Source organism: Pseudochaenichthys georgianus, chromosome 7 (genome assembly GCF_902827115.2).
Source record: "Pseudochaenichthys georgianus chromosome 7, fPseGeo1.2, whole genome shotgun sequence".
NCBI classification, from domain to species: Eukaryota; Metazoa; Chordata; class Actinopteri; order Perciformes; family Channichthyidae; genus Pseudochaenichthys; species Pseudochaenichthys georgianus.
The window spans coordinates 4280130-4295697 of NC_047509.1; the positions used below are offsets into that span (position 1 = coordinate 4280130).

Sequence of the window (15568 nt, forward strand, 5' to 3'; positions counted from 1 at the left end):
GTTGATGGACACGTACATGCCTCACTGTCAGCAACTTGTCCACTCTGCTAGGCTACAACCATAGAGGCTACAACGTTAGTTAGTCACAGTACTGTACTTGACCCTTTAGCTTTATCCGTGTTCCTGGTGATTGTGCCTTTTAGGGAATATTGTTACAAATACCAGACAATTAAAATGTCGTGCTGTGCGCTTGAATGTACTAACAGAACTTCCAAGAAGTCTAAAATTATAATAGTATACATGTTAACCCCGTTCGCAGGTGTTTGTGTGCTTGGTAGCTTAGCTTGTTACTTATTAGCCAGCTAAGGACGTAACCCTTTATGCATACATTTTAGTTTATGATTCAGCCTTGGGTAAGACTTTTATAGTCTATGGCTATGACGCCCATAATGCTAAACGGGAGCAAATGTTAATAGGGGACCCAATTATCCCAGTGGTGGCCGCCGGAGCTAACGGAGCCGCAGGGGGCTAGCTCCAGCCGGCGTCCCGGAGCTAGCCCACTGCGGCTCCGTTAGGTCCGGGCGGTGGAGTCCGTCTTTTCTCAACGTGTGAATGACAAGCATTAAGAATAACAACATATAGCTAATTCTCTTGCAGATTGTCTCATTTGATTATGAATGTAACGTTTATATAGGGAACTACACTGTTAGCAGTAACTTGGTATGCATGTATTTCATGTTAGCTTAGCTTCTTAGCCTGAGCTAGCTCTGTTTACTTCCAGTTCGGAGGCAGCAGGTCAGTGTTAATTTCGTTAACGAAAACTATGACGAAAAATGTTCGTCAACGACCTTTTTTACATGACTAAGACGAGACGATGACGAGCTAAAAATAGATTCTTGATAACGAAAACTATGACGAAATGTAAATGTAGTTTTCGTTGACGAGACGAGACGAGACGAAGGTGTTAAGGGTGGACTATCGGACATTAAAAATGCAGGATATTATTTTCCTCCAATTGTCCGTCTTCTCTTTCAAAATGCATCCCTGTCATTGGTTGAATTATTTGGGATTCTGGGAATTTGCACACCTCACTCACCCCCGCCCACCCCAGCTTCACTGCAGCAGCACAGGTGGTGATGATATCCAAACAGTGAAGATGACGGATTCAGCGAAAGCGCTTTTAGTTTTTGGTCGCAAAAAAAGAATAGATATATGGACCAACTTTCTTTATAACTCGGTAGAAAATAAAACACACTGCACTGCAACTGCGGGAGAAGGAGAGACGCCATGTGGCTTCAAATTAGTTGGGAAGAATACGACTAACCTGAAGAGGCACTTGAAGGCGCACCATCCTGCTATTTATGCCACGGTATGTAACGTTACATGATAAGTCGTAACTAACTCGTATGTGGTAACGCTAACTAAGCATATACATTTGCTAACGTTAAGTCTATGTTACTGGGCAGTCTGCATTTGCAAGTTGCCATTGCCAATGCAGACTGCTAGCTAGTCACTAGTTACTAGAGGCAAATGTACTAACTATCTATGTTAGCTTTTCTTGCAAACACGTTTTCAGTTTCCGGTAGCAAATGAATGATTCTGGCAAGTTCCAGGCTAATGTTGGCTGGGCTTGCATTGCAATAACTATCTAGTCACTGCAATTATTGTGTGTTTTTTTAAGAGTACACGGCAATTTATTTGGAAAATACTTTCTTATCTCTAAGGCCAGGTAGGCATATATAATAGGCTAGTTGTATTGTATTATCACATAATTAGAATCTTCAAAATCTAAACTTGATATTATTGATATACTATATTGTAATGATAATACTATTACCAAAGGCATATTTTAAAGGGATTAGCCTACATTTAATTAATTGGAATTCATCTGTAGGCGTTGTAGTTCTGTATAGGGAGTAATTATGCAATCTTATTTTTCCTCACCTAGATCCCAGAGATGAGTACTCCAAAACAGCAACCTGGTGCAAAGAATAAACAGTCAACTATCCCAGCAGCGTTCTCTTCCTCAGGACCAAAATATAAAGCAGACTCGCTGGAACAAGGCACCAAAGAAAAGGTCACTGCCCAGTGGATTGGACGCACCGGTCTACCTGCCCGTACAGTTGAGGATGAGGATTTCATCCTTATGATAGAGACCTTCGATAAGAGGAGAAGTGCTTTCCTCAAACTGAATAGAGATCAGTAGGCTAAAAAGTTGTTAATGCTACTACGGATGTCTGTACTTTGTCTGTTACTTTATATGAGAGTGCACTACAGAGGTGGTTCCCTCTGATTGTTTATAAGGCCAAGTTTATTCAAGGTTTATCTTATTCTATAGGTATGTACTGTATGCACTTTCAACATTTTTATTTTATTTGTAGGTACAGAAACGTATAATGTTAAGGTGAGGGATAGTTTTATACAACAATTTATACTTTATAATTTATACAAGTTACTGCTTTGCACTGCATCTTGTGAGGGATGACCCTCTGTTCTGACAAGTTACTGACACACCATTGATAAATGTAGAGGGTCTACAATGGACTACAGTTTGAGTCACTGAGCTAACTCAAGTCTGTAATTTTCGTGATCCAAAACTTCAGGTGTCATGTCATTGTTCATCATTTATTGCTCTGTTTTGGGCATACGTGTCTTCACTTTTATTGGAGGTTTCGGAAAATAAATATAAGGCTAAAAAAAATAATGTTTTGGTTCTTGACTTGGAGTAAAGAACATTCCACTATGTTACCAGTACCACTTGTATCTATGTGTATGCACTATCCTTACCTTAGAGGATCAGCAAGGACAACACAACAGTATTGCACCAATGTGAGAGGCTAGAGATATCAAACTAACTAAGTAAAGGGTTAAGAGAGTGAAATGTTGCTTTACAAATTTCAACACTTGATACGGTCACCTTGATTCCAATTTCAGATACCTGTATTTGCCTAACTGAATTGGTTTAAAGAGAGAAAACATTTTGACTTAAAGTTAACTAAAATGTAATTTTTCATCGACTAAAACTAGACTAAAACGTTTTGAGTTTTCGTCGACTAAAACTAGACTAAAACGTTTTGAGTTTTCGTCGACTAAAACTAGACTAAAACTATAAAGGATAGAAATGACTAAAATGTGACTAAAACTAATAACCATTTTCGTCTAAAGACTAAGACTAAGACTAACTCAAAAATAGCTGTCAAAATTAACACTGCAGCAGGTCCCGCCTCGGCTCCGCCTCTTTGCCCTTATTTGGAGCAGGCGGGATTAGACTCTGACGTCACAGTCGAGGTGGCCGACTCCGCCTACTAAGGGCTTCACGGCAACTCTGCAGAATCCTATGGGTCCGTCACGGACTATATACAGTCTATGCCTGGAACATATCCTGCTTCGGAGCACATACTAGGTTCCAGGATAAGTCACCATGGAGATCTAGCCCGCTAAAAAGTAAACCAGCTTCGTAGTACCGGAAATCCCAGAAGTTATCTTGCTAAACGAAAATCCTGCTTCGTAGTGTACCCCCCAGGTTAGCCGCACAGCATAAGTTACCATGGAGATCTAGCCTGCTAAAAAGAGAACCAGCTTCGTAAGACCGGAAACCCCGAGTTTTCCCTGAAGTTAGCCGGCTAAGTGAAAATCCTGCTTCGTAGTATACCCCCCTGGTCTCAAATTTCTCGTCTTTTTGTTAGTATTATTATTTTCATATTAATGTAATATATGAATTTATTATATCCTGCACAATAATCAGTATCTCATCGTAACTTTTTCTATTGTTCTGTTTTTATTTTTGTATTTTTTTGATACATTTTCTATAGCTCATGTTCAGAAAGTAGTGTTTTTCTTGTAAAGAAAACATGTTATTCTTGCTTTTGTTCAAAACTGTTTATGAATGTGTATGTACAGATGTGTGAAGCAGGCAGGACCCAAATGCAGAATAAACAGAACAAATACCTTTATTTCAAGGTTTAGACAAACAGCCTCAACACCTCGTGAACACAGTCAACGACAAACAATGAACCAACAAAGACAGACAGAAACACCAGAACTTAAATGCACACAAGACTAATCACACAAACAAGACACAGGTGAGGAGGGAGGAGAACACACAGGGGCACCAGGTGAACACAATCGGGTACTCGGGTAGGGGGGAAAACAGACAGAAAGCAACAGGCAAGACAGGGGGTGAAGACTTTTCAAAATAAAACATGAAACCAAAGACAGAAAAAGACAAAACACAACACAGACAGATTGTGACAAGATGTCGTATTTGTACAAAGCTTTAACTGAAAAAAACGGAAACATGTACTTTAATTTAGTGTATTAGTGTATTCTAATAACCCTAACCCTGCTTTCAACATTTCAGTTCAAAGCAATAATATTAAGTTGAACCCAATATGTTCTTATTTAAACTTAACATTATTGCTTTCAACTAACCTAAAACAGTTATGTGAAATGTATGACCTAATACACTAAATTAAAGTCAACCTTTTTTCAGTTACAGCTTTGTAGAATGACCACATCCACATAAACATTCATAAACATTTTGAACAAAAGCAAGAATAACATGTTTTGTCTTGGCAATACTGTATGACGTTATGCCAAAGAAGCTATTTGACTTGAATTGAAAAGAGACAGACAGAGCTAAAGGGAGGAGGGGAGGAGCAGGGATCCAGAGCAGGTGGGAGGGAGAAGTATGCAGAGGAAGAGGAGGAGGAGGGGGAGAGCCATCGAAGAGAGGAACATTAATTGCCGGCTGCAGGGTATTGGCTGGCTGAGCTGCTGAGCTGCCGCGGAGGATGCTGCAGAAGCAGAGAGAGAGAGAGAGAGAGAGAGCTGCAGATCCGCTGATTCCTCGTCTCCTTTCAACGTCCCAGCATACATCTGTGCACAGCTGCAGAGACAGCGAGGGAACACGGGATCTGTGGCATTACTCTGAGGAAGGACGCGTGAGGAGGGACAGCGCTGAGGAAGCTTTGCCCAGACGAGGATCACCTTCTGTGGGAGGAGGAGGAGGAGGCTGCGTCCCCCGAGGAAATCAACCAGGGGAAGGGTCCTAAAACATCTGGAAAGGTGCAACTTGGGGATCTTTGAGACACGTTTGAAATCAAATCACTTCTTTTTTTACCAGCAGCAACAGGAAGGCTGACAGGTATGGCGCTCGTATGTGTACTTTGTAGCTATAGGTGTTGTATCTTAAATAATCGCAATTTAAAGTGGTGTCTTCTTGAAAAGTATTGAACAACTGCTTGCATGTAAATAATATGCCACTGCAGTAAGAACATTTGTACTTGTATCTGATACAAATCCATTTATTTTGGGATGTTCTAGTAGTTTCTAGCGATTTCTATGGTGCAGCATTTTACCTGTCTTTTGCTGAGATATAAACTAATTGCTGGAAAATGACGAGCTGCAATTCACAATTTACTTTTGTTATGTATGCCTCAATTATTTCCTTGCATGAATGTCCTTCACATGTAGAGAGGCATTTCAGTTTTGTCTTTGAAACAGTCAAAAACGATATAATATGTTAATTATTTATACAGCATAAGATTGAATGAAGCAGCAATTACTGCAAAGTGAGAAACTGGAACTACATAGTGTTTGGTATTTTGCTAAAAAACCGTTTTAGTTGACTAATCCAGTAACACTAACTCTAACTCAGACGGATAACAGAATAATGACCTCAAACAAATGTGGATAGAAAGAAAGTCTAAAATATTGAAGATAATTTGGGTTCAGAGGATATATGTTTGATCTGCTTCAACGTCCTGTTAAGAATCTTGTGACCCTCAGATTGGTTATTGGTTTATTGACTGACCGCTCAACCTAACATTGATTTCTATTGGTTAACGATTGAGCTCCTCTGCTTTCTCTGTCAGATTATTTCACTTGTTGAGGATTTCTTTACCCGATAAAATGACGCTTGTGTGTTTGAGATCTTGCCAAACAGCTGCTGGAGTAAAAGCCAAAATATTCCAGCTGCCTGACGACAGGCTTCTTCTTTTAAATGCAGAGGTGATCAAACACACCTTGAGTTCAAACATTGAAATTCTGATCAGGAAGAGAGGATGAAAAGACTCAACAAGCCTGTGTGTTCATGGCCCTCATCCAATCAGAGTGTAGCACCAGTATAAGACCTCTCTCTGTCTCTCTGTGTTCTGTGTGTCCAGGAGCGAAACTAAGCCTGCTTTAACCTCTGTGCAGAAACGACGGAGCGGCAGAGGAGAGGATGAAGAGAGGGAGAGAAAAGGCTGACGGTCGGGGGATCTAGTTCTCCTCAGAAAACAAGAGGCCTTACACTCCTGGGAGAGGAGGAAGAGGAGGAGGAGGAAGAGGAGGACTTTTGGCGATTGTAATGATCGAAACAAAAGCAATCTTCACCTCTCTGGATTATCGGTCTTGAAGGAGGATTTGGGGGACTCAGGAGTCTAGGAGCTACTTCTATTCCGCTCAGAAAAGGATTTAAAGACACTTGAAATTCAACGTGAGAGCAGGAAGTCATCGTATCGATAAAGTTGGAGCAAAGAACCTGAGATATCTTCCCAGGCAACTGGTGTGCGGTTGCCAAAATGCACAATTGTTGAGTCTTTACTCGCCAACAAGATATTTTTGGATTTAAGAAGCAACTTTTTTTGGCACCTACAAGTCAAACACACCAGAATCCGCCATCTTGGTCTTTCAACGGATCCAAATATCATCAATCCAGCTGCAAGACAAGTATTCGATTATTCTGGAAAGGGATTTTAAGGACCATTGTGTCCTCTTTAACTTCCTCGTGTCTCTCCATCTACCTTTCTGCTCCGTTTTTGTTCTCTTTGCTCTTTTCTCCGCCTGCACCTTTTACACCAAGCCTCCACGACGTGTGTAAAGCAGGTGTTGATGACAGATTACAGCCGCAGAGAGGCAGAGTCTCGTAGAAGCAGATAAGTCATGCCCGGCAGCAGGGACACAGTCTGAGCGCGCTGCGGTTCCTGCACAGCGTCCACGCCGCCTGTCCTCTTGCTGCTGGCTAATTCCATCTCAAGGAGCGTCTGCGGGCGATCATAAACCCACGGGCAGGGAGCGAGCGAGCGCTCTGCAAAGCCTCAACATCTAAAAGTGAATCCGTGACGAAACAGCAGTGATTTATACCAAGCTTCCCATGTTTGCTATCTCCATGCAGTGACAGCTAAAGCTCAACAGAGTAGTGGAAACGATCTGAATATCAGATGGATGTGGAGCTCAGAGATTCATCTTAAAAGCAACCGATATATGTCTGAGTTTATGATCAAAAAGCAACAACACTGCTGACATTTGTAAAAGCACAAGTGAGAAAGTGTGGCTGTCAGAACAATGTTTTGAGGTGAGAAATAAAAACCCGAGCAGGACTAAAGGTATTAAAATAAACCTGTGCCTTTACCCATCGGGGATAGTTAAGATATCAAGTTAAATCAACATATAACGGCAGAAGCAACACGTGCCTAAATCCATGCGACTGCACACAACTCTTTTTACACTTGGCGTGCTTTTGATAAAACACTGAAGGACCTGTGATCATTTATTGAGTAAGATTTCAAAAACAAAGCACACAAATAAGTGTTAATGTTTACTTAGATAAAGTGTAGACACTAGGAGCTGTAAGCACACTGATAAGCACACACACCACACACACTGTAGATGTCATATCCTTTCGTGTTCCCTGTTATTTAAGCACACGTGGCGTTGTGTCGTAAAGACCCCTCATCAAGGTGCTACAACTTACTAATGTTGTCAAAAACACAAACTGTTTCATCCCTAAACTGAAAACTCCAGCTGCTCAGGATTTGGTATATTAGCAGTTTGATTAAATAATCAATTTAAAGCACACATTAAGTCTCTTTACCTGAACTAGTGGGTGCAGGTCATTCAACACAAGCGGTGTTTGATTATCGATTGCTTCTTACTTTAATATTAAGTGGAAAAAGGGGGTTTTGTGTGATTTTCTATTCATTTCAAGGACACTTTGTATCAATTGAAAGCACAAACAGACCATAATAATTGAGCACAATGAGAACACAATACTGTTGACGCTGGTGTTTCACATCATTATCTTTTAAGGATAAGATAATTGATCATATTGGAGCTTGGCTATACAAACTTCAATATTTGATTTACAACCTTTGCCTTTGTCTAGAAACATACATCTTTCTGTTCAGAGTCACTATTGCAGATTTCTCTGTTACTAATATTTCATATTTCAGATCACATTTCTGTCTTTCCATCTCTCGCTGATGTTCCGATGAATTATTGAGCGGCAGAGAAAAGGAGGTTTTCTTCCTCGTGTCTTATTAATTGAAACTGGCCTCATTCCCACTGTGGCTTCAAACGACCCTCCGGAGACAGAAACACACACATTGGGCTGAAGATATTTAACATTTAAGTGTTTTGTAAATATTAGTAGGACTTTACAGTGTTAAGAAAGCAGCACTGTGTGTTTGACTGAAGCTCTGAGGAGATCTCCTTTGGGGAAAAGCACCACATTGTGTCAGGGAAATAATAGTCATATTTTGTTGATCATTTTTACAGTAATCTTTCCTCCATCTGAAGTCAAACACCTTGCAGCGGTACAGGGCATAAAAGCACCACGACTCAGATTCCTTTAGTTGTTATCAATCGATTTAAGAGCAGTTCAAATGCATTTAAAACCAGGTTAACTTCAAAGATTTCACCACTTAGAAAATCAGCCAATTATATTTCTATATTAGCTGCAAACTTCAAACAACACACACACACACACACACACACACACACACACACACACACACCACACACACACACCACACACACACACACACACACACACACACACACACACACACACACACACACAACACACACACACACACAACACACACACACACACACACACACACACACACACACACACACACACACACACACACACACACTGAGAGGTTAGTCTGAAGAGTGTGTAGGTTAAACTTCATCAAGGCGCCACACCGAGGAAGCACACACACCTTCATCCCTCCAGAGACTCCTTCCTTCCTCCATCAGCTCCCTCCTCTTCATCAGGAACTATTTATTTTCTAGGACACCCACAAAGGAAATGAGTTGTTTCCACATTTCAACAGTTTGACGCACAAAGTGAAGAGCCTTCTGCCTCCCCCTCTGCCTCCCCCTCTGCCTCGCCCTCTTCCTCCCCTGCGGGGATGAAACAATCTGCTGCGTATGAATAGAAATTAATTTTCCCCGTGATGAAAAGACAAAGCATCTCGCCTCTGTGCGCCCGAGGGACGGCAGATAAGAGGTGTTCACTGTGAGGTGTCCCCCTCCTCTTGTGTTCTGTGTCATTGTCTCGCCTGCAATGCTGAACATTGAGAAACAGGGAGGTGTCCTTCTGTCTTCGGAGTGACAGAGCAGAGGAGACAACAGGAAGTGAACTCAGCTTGACTCAGCGGGGGGGTTCATCAGAAGTGACACATTTTTAAACAGAGATGTTTTTGTTGAAGAAGTTTGATTGACAGGCCATTCGATGGACTTCATGAAGCACATTTGGGATTATTAGATGAAGTGGCTTCGATTTTCTGCGGGAAATGTTCCTTTTCTGATGGCAAACTAAAACCACAGCACAAATCCTTTTTGCATATTTTCCAAAAACATAAAAAAGTGACTGAAAAATCACTTTACGAAGGATGCGTCTTTTGCAGAACACCACTAAAGCCAGGACAGATAATCCTAGCAAACGGCAGAAGACGTTTAAATCAAATTATCCTCATCATGAACTCCTTCCTTGGAATATTATCGTGAAGGATTTATGATCAACGTTTAGGAAACTTAAAAGGTCGATTTCAGAAGGGATTACACATTTCAAAAACACTTAATCTTTTGCTCGAAAGTTGCCTCAAATACGGGGATTTTTTGTCTCAAGAAAAGAGAAGGAGAAGACACTCCTGAGGACATCACATTTGGAGGTCAAAGGGCGCGCTGGATTATCGATACGGGGTGTCGGCCGTTTCCTGAAGGACCTGCAGAGACAGCGGACGCAGAGATTAAAGACGAGAAGAGAAGAGGACGAGAGTGAGACGCCACCATGGGCTGCAACATGTGTGTGGTCAAACGTCCGGAGGAGCAGTACAGGATCATGTTCCAGGTAAGACGTCAGAGCGGGTCAGCGACCTTCTGACCAATCAGATGTGTTTATTTATCAAACATCCTTTATTTGTCCCAGAGTGCGGACATTTAGTGTTACAGCAACTAGACTGCAGATGAAAAGGCAAGTACATATTAAAGAGGACTTCTGCTGCTCATTTTCAGGTGAATATCAGTATGTAGTGTCTCTACTTTAAAGAGTCCTCTCCAGCTGATGTTCAGGTGTATATCAGTATGTAGTGTCTCTACTTTAAAGAGTCCTCTCCTGCTGATGTTCAGGTGTATATCAGTATGTAGTGTCTCTACTTTAAAGAGTCATCTCCTGCTGATGTTTCAGGTGTATATCAGTATGCAATGTCTCTACTTTATAAGAGTCCTCTCCTGCTGATGTTCAGGTGTATATCAGTATGTAGTGTCTCTACTTTAAAGAGTCCTCTCTGCTGATGTTCAGGTGTATATCAGTATGTAGTGTCCTCTACTTTAAAGAGTCCTCTCCTGCTGATGTTCAGGTGTATATCAGTATGTAGTGTCTCTACTTTAAAGAGTCCGTCTCCTGCTGATGTTCAAGGTGTATATCAGTATGTAGTGTCTCTACTTTAAAGAGTCCTCTCCTGCTGATGTTCAGGTGTATATCAGTATGTAGTGTCTCTACTTTAAAGAGTCCTCTCCTGCTGATGTTCAGGTGTATATCAGTATGTAGTGTTCTGTACTTTAAAGAGTACTCTCCTGATGATGTTCAGGTGTATATCAGTATGTAGTGTCTCTACTTTAAAGAGTACTCTCCTGCTGATGTTCAGGTGTATATCAGTATGTAGTGTCTCTACTTTAAAGAGTCATCTCCAGCTGATGTTCAGGTGTATATCAGTACGTCAGTGGCGAGCCGTGACTTTTCTACCTAGGCCCTCTGACCCCACCCCCCTCTTCCCTTGAAAAAAAAAAATGTTATTACGTCACAGCCTATAGTATACTTCTTCAGCGGAATATCAAAACAGCGGCCCAGGGTGCAATACGCAAATTAACGCGTGCGCACCCACACACACACACACACACACACACACACCACACACACACCACACACACACACACACAACACACACACACCACACACACACACACACACCACACACACACACACACACACACACACACACACACACACACACACACACACACACACACACACACACACATACACACACACCACACACACACACACAGCAGCCTTCTACTGCTACGAACTTAAATATGAAAAGACGACGCACACACACATCATCTCGGCTCGCGCAGCACACACACAGACAGACATAGATTGCGCAATAATGTAATGCGCACCTTGGAGGTGCAGCGCAGGCATATTGTCACTCAAGAGATGCGTAGTTCATTTGGAAAACATGTTTTTCTTTTAGCCTATTTACCTCGTTAACGTAAATAATACTCTTTCATGCTATCCGTCATTACACTTGCGACAGCGCTGATCAGGTCATTCTGAATCCTTGAAGATGTGGCCGGGTAAAGACTGTTGATGTGGCGAGGTTGTGTGTGAAGGTCGCTGTCATATTCTGCCACTAAATCCAGCAACTCTATGTAATTCCCCTTGTTTGATTGAAGTTACACTCTCATCGTGACCTCGGAACGGCAACTCCTGCTTGCCCAAGTACACCACACAATTTATGAGGCGTTTCAAAATTCCTCGGTTCCTCTTCACCTTTTCATTATGAATGATGACCACCCCGGCGTTGTTGCTCATCCAGCTGGAGCTCTATCCTGGTGTCCCCAAATGTTTTAAGCCGAATAGTAGCTCTGAGGTGACCTGAAGCATTCTGATGGCGATGTGCTGATTTGGATAAACTTCCTAAATCAGAATATCCATCTTTGGCCCATGACCCACTGTCCGCTCCAAAGCAAGCAATCCCAGCAGTACAGCTTTTGTTCCCTGGTTGATCCGGTCATCCAGTTGTATCTGGCGTAATTGCCGATATTTAAAATGCCTCTCGAACCGTTTGGTTTTTTGAACCAAAATAAGCTGTGGTGTTGGTCGCCCTTGGTAATTAACTCCAATTTATCCGTGTAACTCATTCTTGAAAAAGACCTCAGTTAGTAGTTTCGCAACGATGTCATCACTATCACTAACGTGAGCCATCGTGAATGAACGTATGCTAATTATCTAATTCCTAGCTTGACCCGTTGATATATCACATGCATAAACTTGGCAGCGCAGCGGGCGGGAACCTGTCATAAAGTCCGCGATAATAAAGCCCTCCCATTTAGAGGGGAGATATGATTGGTCAATTGGACTGTCACTTGACATTACTCTCTCGTTGAGTTTACTATAGCGGGCCCTCTGTGAATCGCAGAGAGGGCCAGACGAGCTTTTTTCATGTAACGGTTAAGCTAACCCTTCACATTCAAACAGAACTGAACAGGCAGATTCGAAGGATTTATTTCTTTGGAAATGTTATTTTAAATACAATTAAATCAAGTTTTTTTCGGTAAAAACTAATGAAAAATATACAAAAATAATATTTAAAAAATATATATTTAAAAAAAGATATATTTTTAAATGTTTTTAAATATTATTTTTTTAGAATATCTTAGGCCCTCACAGAGGGCCTAGAGGGCCCTGACCGCTCGCCACTGCAGTACGTAGTGTCTGTACTTTAAAGAGTCCTCTCCTGCTGATGTTCAGGTGTATGTAGTGTCTCTACTTTAAAGAGTACTCTCCTGCTGATGTTCAGGTGTATATCAGTATGTAGTGTCTCTACTTTAAAGAGTCATCTCCAGCTGATGTTCAGGTGTATATCAGTATGTAGTATCTCTACTTTAAAGAGTCCTCTCCTGCTGATGTTCAGGTGTATATCAGTATGTACTGTAGTGTCTCTACTTTAAAGAGTCCTCTCCTGCTGATGTTCAGGTGTATATCAGTATGTAGTGTCTCTACTTTAAGGAGTCATCTCCAGCTGATGTTCAGGTGTATATCAGTATGTAGTATCTCTACTTTAAAGAGTCCTCTCCTGCTGATGTTCAGGTGTATATCAGTATGTAGTGTCTCTACTTTAAAGAGTCCTCTCCTGCTGATGTTCAGGTGTATATCAGTATGTAGTGTCTCTACTTTAAAGAGTCCTCTCCTGCTGATGTTCAGGTGTATATCAGTATGTAGTGTCTCTACTGGGACAATTCTTTAATGTTCAAAAAGCTCTTTATTTTTCTCATACTGCCTGTGCTGCAGCACCTCTTTTCACCCTCTGTCTGAAACCAGAGCCCAGTCTGCTCTGATTGGTTAGCTGGCCGGCTCTGTTGTGATTGTTCAACCGCTTAGAGAAGTCACGCCCCTTAGCCTATCACATACAATGTGTTGGAGCGCTAGCCAATAGAAGCGGGAGTGTTACTATAGTGATATCACTACGTACAGGAAGCAAACAAAGGAGTCCAATGGAGGCGTTTCGGGGGTGGGGGAGAGTATGTGGGAGAGAAACTCCCTCAGGAAGGAAGACGGGGATTTTATCCTTTGCAGACCATTTACACCAAACCCTACAGAACACAATACAGGGACGGGAAACCCCAAAAAGCACAATAGGGCCTCTTCAATCTGTGCATCAAGTGTCCTTTCTCTCAGCCACAGCTAGCATTGAGATGTGTTCTTCTTTGCTCAAATAAAACGAAACAAAAGTGAGGAATTTGAAAAAAAATAATCTATGTTTTTCACCATCAGTCATTAAGACAGGAAACCATGTCAGCCTCAGAAATTAGATCACTTTAGAGGTCTTTGTTTCTCGGGGCTTCCAGAGCCAATCAGAGCCACTGATTGGCTCTGCAGCTCTCATGTTGTCTGCAGGCTGAAACAGAGCGGAGGAACCCTCAGGATCAGACCGCGTTAATACTGTATGCTCCTCTGGAGTTCATTATTAACTGAACAGACAGGAGCCTTGGGCAACACCTGCATTATTCTCACCTCCTCCCCAGGCCCCCCCTGTAGTCAGGGTCTGCTTTTAGAAACCTTCATTGTTTTGCATTGCATTGGAATAATGATCATAATAATACATTTCATTTTAAGTGCCGTTAGCATTAAGAACCAAGAGGACTGGCTGTGTGTGTGTGTGTGTGTGTGTGTGGTGTGTGTGTGTGTGTGTGTGTGTGTGTGTGTGTGTGTGTGGTGTGTGTGTGTGTGTGAGAGAGAGATATTGTAGAGGAAGCTACAGTACCATATATCACTGCAGGTTAGTGTAGTTCCTTCCTGTAAGGGTCATGTGTTTTATGAGGAGGCTGTGTTACGGCCTATAGGATTTTGGACCCCAAAGCAAAAGACTGGAGAGAGATGGTCGATAAACAAAAAGCTTTATTCAAGCAGAGAACAAAACATACGGCAGTGGAGTCAGGAAGTTGGCTGGCAAAAATCCAAACAATAATCCAAACAACGAGGAGAGCAGCGAGACACACCGGAGGGTCGAAACACAGAGGAATTATCTGGCAGGGAAGTGGCATGAGGACCGGGCTTTTATCTCTACAGGTGAAGAGGTGAGTGGAAACAGGTGTGCCTCGTCTGCTACTGGGAGGAGCCAGCCAACTCCCTGTCACACACCAGCCCTGCAGAGGAACACAGAGAAGAGAGGGGTGAGACAGGAAATAGCACACAACAGCACACAACAAAAATACAACTAAACAGAATCATAACAGGCTGAACGTCACAGAGGAATCCTGCTCTCCCCTCTGCTGCTCCTTCATGTACAGTGGTGGTGCAATTGTCTGTGTGTGTGTGTGTGTGTGTGTGTGTGTGTGTGTGTGTGTGTGTGTGTGTGTGTGTGTGTGTGTGTGTGTGTGTGTGTGTGTGTGTGTGTGTGTGTGTTACAGCTAGTGCACTGATGCTCGTACTTCCATGCATCCATGTGCACATAAAAAAGAATAGCCTCGTTCCTGCAGTCTGCACACTGTGGATACATGTTTATATTGATTTATTCTAGTTCCACATGTGTGTCGATGCCTCAATCAAACCTGGGGCAGTGGTGGTCTAACGGATAGTGAGGTGGGCTGAAGATCGGAAGGTTGTGAGTTCCCGCCTGGAACAGTACCGCTAGAGTGCCTTTGAGTAAGGCACGTGGCCCTCAGCCACTCCAGGGAGAATGTCCCTGTACTTCTAAGTCACTAAAAAGCGTCAGCTAACTGTGATAATCTTAGTTTTGCATCAAAAAATGTTGACCGTTTGACTTATTGTGATCTGGTCAGCTCCCTTATTCCAAACTCACCATTTCAAAGTTCATAGTATTACTCATAACTAATCTATAAGCTGTCCCTGGTGCTGGTTGTATATTGTCACTGAGCGACTCTTGACTGTAACACTCGGAGCTGAGCATGGTGCCGGTTTGAACTGCATTGGTTATTTGGTATGAAGAGAAACTAATGAATATAAGCAGCTGCTGAGGTGCCTTTGAGACGCACTGCCTGTGTGTGCAGCTGTAAATGTAAAGCAGTAAAGAGAGCAGCGCAACTTAGAATAAATTAGTCTCATGTA

General features: G+C 42.2%; 1 pseudogene; it reads left to right on the top strand.

The window, feature by feature from the left end:
- The first annotated feature begins 8873 nt into the window (after positions 1 to 8873).
- LOC117449134 (PDZ domain-containing protein 4-like) overlaps positions 8874 to 15568 on the top strand; it is a 74509-nt pseudogene continuing 67814 nt past the window's right edge.